This window comes from Agelaius tricolor, unplaced genomic scaffold, assembly GCF_023055355.1.
Source record: "Agelaius tricolor isolate 1412-34295 unplaced genomic scaffold, bAgeTri1.0.p SCAF_6, whole genome shotgun sequence".
NCBI classification, from domain to species: domain Eukaryota; kingdom Metazoa; phylum Chordata; class Aves; order Passeriformes; family Icteridae; genus Agelaius; species Agelaius tricolor.
The window spans coordinates 27,799,307-27,808,716 of record NW_027269266.1 but is presented as its reverse complement, the minus strand read 5'-3'; positions in this window follow the sequence as shown (position 1 = coordinate 27,808,716).

Genomic DNA, 9,410 nt, shown 5'->3' with positions numbered 1-9,410 from the left:
CAGGATTAGTGTCCAAGATAGCTTCTTGTCTTTTTTGCTGGGCTTCACAAAGAGACAAGGACAAGCTTGTTCCTCCCTCGGGATGTCCTTAAGGGTACGTGGCACAGCTGTTTTACTTTATCAGGTTCTGGTGCCACAGAACTTGTGATGGTCAGTTCCTAGTAAGCAAAGGAAGCTGCATCTACTTTCTGATGAATTCACGACAATTCTTAGTAGGAACTTGTCATCAAAACAGTTTAGGGAGGAAATTCCAAAAGTGGGGTTTTTTTTCCGTAATTTGGCTGCCCTTCATCTGCTAAGGAAGCCCCAGCAGGCAACTAATCCTTGCCAGCAGTGAGACATTGAACAGCAGCACACTTTGTCTTTGTCTTTTGCTGAGATCTTTTAATTTTAGTTTTAAACATCTTTTTTTACGTGCTTTTTGGTATTTCGCTAGACTTCTCCAATTAAATACAATACACTTTTTTTTTCTCATGCAGTAACAAAGACTTGTTGCTTTTCTATCCATGTATATCTACCTTTCAGCTGCTAGATTGACATCAAATTCAAATTCTGCAATATTTGTGACCACAAATTAAATCTGAATGCTCAACAGCTGCTGGAGTTTTATCTTTCTTTGGTTCTAAACTTGACATCCCTGCTGAAGCTTTGTGAAGTGACAGGAAGTTTTAAAATCTGTGGAGATTTTTTTTCTCTGATAATTAAACTGACTTAATGTTGTGGCTAATTTGGCCTATTGGGAATGCAGATTTACTGCCTGGAGCTACTGCATTACTGGGCCATGCTTTTGATCCTTTGGGCCCAACTCTGGCAGAGCATAAACCCAGTATAAAAATCAATTGTTTCAGTGTAACTTTATTAGCAGCTTTACCAATCAGTAAGGACTGGTTTCAGAAATTGTCCATGTGATAGAAAAGTGTATTTTGGATGTATGCCCTTTCCTGAACACAAGCAGCCATCAGCATATCAAATGTTTTTGTTGGATTTTGTTGCAAATGCTAACATCTAAAGTTACTGTGCCATTGTTGCTTTGGTTATACTACTGAATTATTCAATACCATCATCCACTGCCCTTTATTTTAGAAGATCTCTTTCACTGTTAATTATTAAAAGCTGTACGTCCACTTTCTTAATTAATGCTGGTGTTTCTTATTAAAGGACCCAGCTCCTCAGCCTGTCATGGGTGGGAAGTACCTTTTACATGTTCCCTGCTTCGTGTGCAGGTAGGCATCTAACCATGTGTGATGCAACCTGTTCATACCTCTGACCATAAACTCTGGGGCATAGTTCAGCTGATGTAAGCACTCAAAGGCTCCAATTAAGTTAATAGATCTATGACAAATGTAGCAAGGGTCCTTCCTCCAGCCCCCTTCCAATTTTGTTCACAAGCTATAGTACAAACTTAGACTAATATGGTTTGGATTTAAAATAACACTCCTGGTGATACAGCCGTTGGCTGTGCTGATGTAATTTCTGATGGTGGTCAGCAGTGTGTCTGTGCTCCCATTTCACATCAGGCTTCAGCACTCAGCTTGTGTTCTGGCTAGAACTAAATTGGCTCAATTCTCTTAAATGGCTAATTATGCCTTGCTAGCAGTGAAAAGACTCTCGTGCAGTTGGAGGGAAATCTGTCATTTTTTGTAGGGAAAATATAGATAGCAATACTTTGATATTTTTTAAGCTTGTTAAAGCACCTGGTCCAAGTGAGGATCCTAGGTATTGGTCTTCTCTGCCCTTGTCTTTACAGGGGATAAATTCTGCACTCCCATCTGTTACACAAATCTTGAGCTGTCTGACATAATCAAGAGCAGAATATGCCTTCTCCTTTTCTTTCCTCACTTTTTTGTCTTTCTGGTGCTTATTCTCCGCTTCCTTGCACAGTCTTTGTTCTGCTGCCCTTCTATGGTGTGTTTCAATGGCAGTGCCGGCAGCAGGAGGAGCTACAAACAGTGTGGATTAGTTTTTCTTTCATGGGAAACTGCAGTGGGGGGAGACTACACTGGGCACTTGTAATGCTGCTGACGTGCACTTACAAGACAGTACAAAAAGTAAATGCCTCTGCAAAGGAAGAGGGGAGTGGAAACAACAGAATTACTGAGGCTCAATGCTGGTACACTTCTTACTAGTCCAAAAAGCTTAAACTGAAGTTGTTTGGGTGGTTTACTCTTCATTTCCCAGTAAACTCACATCAGCTGGATTGTTTTCTGGAGGATTGCTGCATGAAGCCTTTTATTGTAACACACTAAATGAAAACTCAGCTTATAGCCATATCTGTTCTGTGTCTGTAGGCTGTGGATCATGTGGTACTGCTGGTTTCTGTTACCTATTATGTGCCTGAAATCTAAAGCCTGTACCACTTCTGAGGCACAAATTTGAAAAGTGAAGGCTCAAGTATGTAAAAAGTTCTCCTAAAGTGTAAACTGTTGTCTTAAAATTGAAGCAGTATGACCTTTTTTTGTTACTCTCTACTATTATGGAGAGTCTAAAATGTTGTGAGTGAAGCATTGTTTGCAGAAATTTATTTTTATCGCTTTATTTTTCCCAGGTTTACAATAAGTCGTTGACAGCACTTTAGGTATTTCATTTCACTCTTTGTCTTGTAAAGTAATTTTTCTTCCCTTCATTTGTATAAAGTCTCTCATGCACATCAAAATCAGGGAGGGGGAAAATATGGTTTGAGAAAGCCAGGTGTTTCCAGGAGTATATTTATTGTGTACAGTTGACATATTTAGATGTTAATCTTGAGGTGAATAGTGTACACGCACAACAAGACAGGGTTTCAGCTGGTTTTACTTGGAATAAATAAATTGCTTATCCTTTCTTGGCAGTTGACCATTAAAGCATGTTCCTGTGCCAGTTAAGTATGCCTGAAGTTTGGTCATGACCATAGAATCTGTCAAAAAAGGCTGTGAAGTAAAATGCTGCTGTGAAGTAAAATGCTGCTTATCATCAATCGTTTTTCTCCGTGGATGTAGAATTTCCAATGTCCAGTCATTTCTTGTGTCACTGGGCAGCAAAATCCGAGTCATCTCAGTCACCTGAACTGCCTCAGTTATTGAGTCATGTCAGTTAGTCACCTTAGCTGTAACTATGACTGGACATATGGAATCAATTAAACATACATTTAAAATGTTATCTGCTGTAACAATCAAGATTAGTTTTTTCTCAAATTCATCACAAATGTCCTGTGGACATACCCCAGTTATTTCCTGAGGTGTTAGTAATGAATTGGCTGTGCTGTGGTGTTTGCTTGCAGTCATGAAATTCTCCCTGCTTCCTGGAACAAAACCAGTTCCCAGCAGTGCTACAGCACTTGTGCCATTCCATCACCAACCTTAAAGAAGCCCTTTCTGGCACTAGGAAGTGAGGAGCAGCATGAGTAGGCGTAGCTGTTGCAGGATCTTTGCTGTCTTACAGGTTGACACACAAGGTGTTGTGGTGCTGTGTCTTGTCAGTGATCATTACGAGCCAGACACGGTGGAGAGGCGAGCCTGGCATACAGAAAATATTTGTCTGTGTTCTTTGGAATCTTCTCTGCGGAGAAAAAGAATGTACAAAACTGTTTGGCATTTTTATTTATTTCTTTAGTGAAGTGGAGCATTGTAGATTGAGAAAGGGAAATTAGGACAGGAAAATAGGCCATTTAAGTAGTGTGGCTAGAGAAACCCACAACTAGGTCAGAAATTAGCTCCTCCAAAAGCACAAAGACATAGCTTCTGTTCAGTTTAATAAATCTAGCAAGTGGTTACAAAGGAAGTAATGGTTTGTTCATCTTTGCTCTTGGAGAGACAGATAATGAGTGTATTCTTTGACAAACTTCTGACCAAAATCCAAATGGCATAAACCTCTTGGATCAAGCCCAGAAGTTAAATTGCTATTAGGAAACTACCTAGAAGGGAGACTTACTCAAGCAGAAGCAGCAACAGGCAAGTGCAAAACTGGATGGAGTGGCTGTATGCCCAGCCTTGCTTTTTGAGCCATTCTTTATGATTCCCACCAGATACACCATGCAATGGTGGAAAATAACAGTGGAGTGTAACAATGGCATGTCTCCTTGTTAACTCAGTTGTTGCCCGTGTCTTTTGAATTGTCTCATGGGTAGTGCTTGCCAGAGAAGACAGGCTTGGTGAAGTTTATCCCTCTAAAGATTGTGGACAGGTGAGGGGAAAAAAAGCAAAACTACAAAACAAAGAACTAAAGTAGCCCCAGGACACAGACTTTAAAGGCAAAGTGTATTTCAGAGGCCAGCCTGCTAAAAATAGTAAAAGAGGCAAATACTTATAAGTTAGAAGCTATGCCTTGGGATTTCTAAAGATCTTAACTGTAAGAATTGTCTTTCATCACATTTAAGATCCATTCTGAATTAAGCTGATAGAGGATTAGGATAAGGATGGTTTGTTACATCCGATGTATTAAATAAACAACCAGAAGCTGAAAATAGCAGTATAATGGTATTTTGAGTAGTAGTATATAAAATACTTGACTGAAAACCCAATCCTTCTATTCAGGACCAGGATTCAGAAGTGTTCTGAAATTGGGCTGCTTTTAGTTAAGCCTGGAAGAGAAAAAGGCAGAATTCTAGATCCTGGAAGTGGTCTAGGGCTTCCTTCAGACAAATCCAAACTTACTTGGCCTGTTATGGATAACGCACTTGTGTGTCTCTCTGGAGAGGTGGATACCTAGCAGGAAAGTAGCCTCTGGGAGACTGTGTATATCATACTTCATTTCCATGGGAAGGGGATCATGGCAACGTGCTGATACCTGACCCACTGCCACATCTCTTCTTCAGGTTTGAAATAAACCCAACAAACTTCAATGGCAAATATAAGTTAATAACTCTGTGATTAACAGGACATTTTAATGCTTGTGGACTAACACTGGGGTGTAAGCTATAGGAGAGTAAATAGCTTTCAGATTAATTGCAAGTTTTATTTGCTTTATTTTATGTCTGCTGTGGGTTCTCATTACCATTGCATCCTGAAGAGTTCCCATTTATCACATTCAGGTGGAAACCATCACCTCGTCAAGGGAAAATGGAAACCATCTGCTGAATGCCCTTCCAGGTGATTCCCTGGGAGAAATTCTTAGAAGCAGAAATCCTAGCTCTTTATAAGTGCATAGCAGAACAGAAGAGGATGGTTTGACCAGGACCTTGTATGGTAGAAGTGTAAGAATGGGGAGAAAAGCTGGGCATCACAAAGGAAATTTGAGCACCAAGGTTCTGATGTAAGTATATTTGCTAAGTGATCATCACTAGGTGTGTCTTTTAGCTGTGTCACTGTTCCTCCTGTGCATGTGAGCTGTGTGATGAGCTGTATTGTGCCTGTCAGAACCATGGAGAACACAGTTTGGAGAGGACTTGTGGGGGTCATCTAATCCAATATTGAGCTTGAAAGCCAAAGCAGTTTTCCCAGAGAGACATTCAGTTAACTTTTGAATGGCTCTGAGGATGAAGGGCAACTTGTTCCAGTGGTTAAGTACTCTCACTGTGAAAACCTTTCCATTTTCAGAATTAACCTTGTTGCAACTTGTGGCCAATGTCTTGCTCTTTTGCTGTGTCAAATGAGAAGCTTGGCTCTGTCTTCATTTTAAGTCCTTTCTGGAGTTAGAAGAGTCTTCCAATTTCTTGAGTGAAAGACTGCAGTAAAATCTACCCCCAGGCTTCTTCTTTGTAGACTAAATAAACACAGTTCCATTGCCATTCCTATGTCATTTGTCCAGCAGCCAGAACAGTAATTTTTTTCCCTGTGATATCACAACTGGTACTTTCCTTTGATATCCTGCTAAAGAACAGAAGAGAAATAGAGACATTTCATACAAATCAGCAATCCCCCAGTGAAACAAATTCACAGGGCAAAGAGAAACACCAAAACTTGGTATTCTGTCTATCTGTTATATCTTTCTGTGGTTTCTGTAAAGCACAGTCAGTGTTCTCACCCTGCTCTATTAGCATGGCTTAACTGTGGTAAAGGTAGCTGCTGTGCTCCTTGGTGAGGTAAGAACTTTACAGAAACAGATGATTTGGTTATGAGCAAAACCTTGAAATTGTGAACAGTAAATGGCTCAAAATTCAGAAGTTAAATTTAAAGAACTCAATTTCTTTCTTAATATCAAATCTTAAACCAGTGTCATAAGTAATTTAGACACCTGACATACATTTTGAAGCAGTTGGTTCAGTGATAATGCTATATGCCTCTAGCAAGTCATCTTTCCTTAAATTTTCTCATTAGAATAGCCTAGCTTCTTCTCTTGCAAACAGAAGACCTAGAGCTGTGAGCTGCCAGTAATGTGAGTTCAGCCCTCCTGAGCATGTGTGAGGAGCATGTAGAAAAAGCCATGGCCCTTTAGTTAGGAATCGACCTGCTGTGTACAGAAAAAACTGTGTACAGCTGCTGCCAGCTCTGCTGCATCACCACCATCATCTGTGCACAAGCTGGGGACAAGCTGGGAAGCAATTGCCTCATGACGGCACTAAAAGCATACCAGGTCCTCACATAAAAATTTAAAGCAACAAGAGAGCTCAGGAGTGTGTTCATCTATAAGAACAGCTCTTTATTTTCCAGTAGTCTTCTTGTAAGCAGATGACACTAACAGCAGAATGGGTATTTAGTAACATGGAAATAGAAGAAACAAACCTTGTTTGTTACTGGAAGTTTCAGATGGTAACTCAGGGTTTGACAGTGAAACCCTGGATTCTCATGCTTATTCTGAATTCTCTGCTTTGCTGTTGAGCTATATAAATCCAGCTCAGTACAGTGGCAGACATATCACTGTGAAAATCTGCCCATTTGTATTGGTGTGGAGTGCATTTCTGGCTTTCTGTAAGCTAAGCAGTATATAGGCTTACACATTCAAACTTAGCTTCCTGTTTTATCTTACAAGTTAGCTGCTTACGGAGTCTACTGCCAGTGCTTTTTGCTATCAGTGCCCAAACATCTGCATTAAGGACATTACCCAAGCTGACAGTCAGATACTGGTATCTGCAATAAGTAATTAATCCCTTAAGCATGCAGGAATTTTCTGTCAGTCAAATTGTCTTGGTACAATTTCTCTAAAATAAAGATAAAACTGATAGGTCATGGCTTATCTTTCACCAAAGTTTCTTCTTGGCGTTACAAGATTTGTTTCTTTTTACCATCTGCCTTCCCGATTTAGGGTTTGCCCTTTTGAAACTGGGTTTCTGTCAGTGCTAATCAGGACAGCCATCAGTTGAAAATGGTTTTATATTAATTAGCTGGCTATTAACTTTGGTTTGTTCTTTTTTTTTGATATGCAGTTGTTTTTACTATAGTTTATACAAAGAGAATTGTTCTGCAATGTGGTAATACAGTTTCCATTTAATTGTGTATTTCACAGAGGTCAAGAACCCCTCTGCAAGTGGGTAGGAGAAGCAAACAGTTAGGAATGAAGGAAGAACAAAGTGGGTTTTATACTGTTCTATTTTTTTTTTAAGTGAAGAATCCTAAAATAGAGTATTTACAGTTACTGTGCTTTATAGAATGTACACTGAAATCTAAAGGTAAATCTAAACTGAATTCTGCAGGCAATTTTAAATGATGGTGGAATTTCAAGTTTAAAATAATTAGTTTACTTCCTAGTATCAGTTAGAAAGTAGTTTTGACACCATCTTGTGTTTTATTTACACCTTCTATGTATGAGTGAGAGATGGCAGCTCAGGAAGCTGCCAGCCTGTTGCCACAGGGGTGGCTTTTTTCCTAGAGGTGTATTGAGACTTGATGGCACAGTTTCTCTGGAGCAGCCCAAGTCCTGGCAGCTGGCAGTGCACTTGGTGCTGCTTCCTTGTTGATGCCACTGAGACAGACACAGCCAGCAATAACTGGGGTGCTGATGGAAAACAAGGCTGCTTCAGCAATAGGAAACCACTCTAAATACAAACCAATCTTTTCAGAGGACTCAGCCTTAAATTAATACATACTCTGAATAAAGTGCTCTTGAAGGCTGCTTTTCCCCAGGAAATATTTCTTCCAGTGATTTAGGGAGAGCAAGCAGTCAGTCATGCTAGGAGGGGAGAGATCTGGAGCGCTGGCACCTCTGGGTGTACTGTGGGGCTGCCTTGCACCCATTGAGTGGGATTGCTGACATGAGGGATAAAGGATTGATATTAGGTAATACAAGTGGTAATAGAAACATGCTGACAAAAGTGGGACAGACTTTATGGTCCTCTGGCAGCAGCAGCAGGCCAGGGTTTGTTTCTAGTCTCAGTTCTGGCTATGGGTGCAAAGAAGCTTTTCCTTGAGAAAGAAAGGAATGGAGCTCAGGTCTCTTACCTGCTTCTCATTGCTGTACCTGTGTTGGGGCTGAGATAGCGCCACTTCACCCTGCTAAGTCTGTGCTGTCAGAACTCATCCAGCATTTACAGGCATCTTAATGTCTTTCTTAAGTGTCATCTCCATCTCTGAGTCAAAGGGCAGTAAGGTCACAGGTCTGACAGAACTAAGATCCCTTAAAGGATTTACTCCAAATGCTAGGTAAATCCTTAGCTACTAAGACAATTCTTCATTTCATTATTTTATTTGACACTCTTGTGTCAAAGGCATGTGCCCTTCGCTAACCAAACACTGCACCAACCAAAGCACCTCTGCATTTGGGGTAGAGTACACTTGATATTTTTATTCAGCAGTAATTTTTTTTCCCCAGTGCTTTATCACTTTATCTGTTTAATATTATTTTATTGAGCTGGATGATTTCTTGGGAATTTGCCTCTGAAGAATATATTTCTATCCATTACAGACTAGCACAGCAGTAAAAAGTGATTGGTGAGAAGTGGCTGAGTAATATAATGATCTGTCTCCAAACACCTTTTCCAAACAGGAAGGTGTCTCTGCTGTGATGAAAGAATCTTGTTCATCTTGGGGGGTTATCTGGATTCTTCCATTTTATAGGCTGGACTAAAACCCCTTGGGAATTCAGAATATCTCTGAGTTCCTGGTATTTTAAGTAACTTCTGGTGAGAAAAGTTAGCATGAATTTCAGTATGGAAACAAATTTCCAGCTTAAAGGTCGTCTACAGCATGATTCAGACCTCCCACTGCTGCAGGGCCAGCAGGTTGTTGCTCTGCTGTCTGTTATGTTTGTAGAAGGCCGTGCTTTTGTGCTTTTCCTCTAGTTTACATTTAGGTTCCTATCTATACTATTAAAATTGTCCCTAGTGGATTCTTCCTTTGATATGGGAAGACACTGTCCTTTTGCTTCCTCTCTGAGGATTAGTGTTCCCCAGAAGACCACACTTTTCCTCTGTGCTTTTTTCATGTTAAAACTCTAGGGTTGCTTTGCAGCATCAGCACCACCATGTGTTTCTCTTCAGTCAGTTGCCCATACAGCTTTAAGACCTCTTCCCACACCCTGTTGAAGCCATTTGGAGTTTGGGGTCATGAGAACCAGTTGCTTTA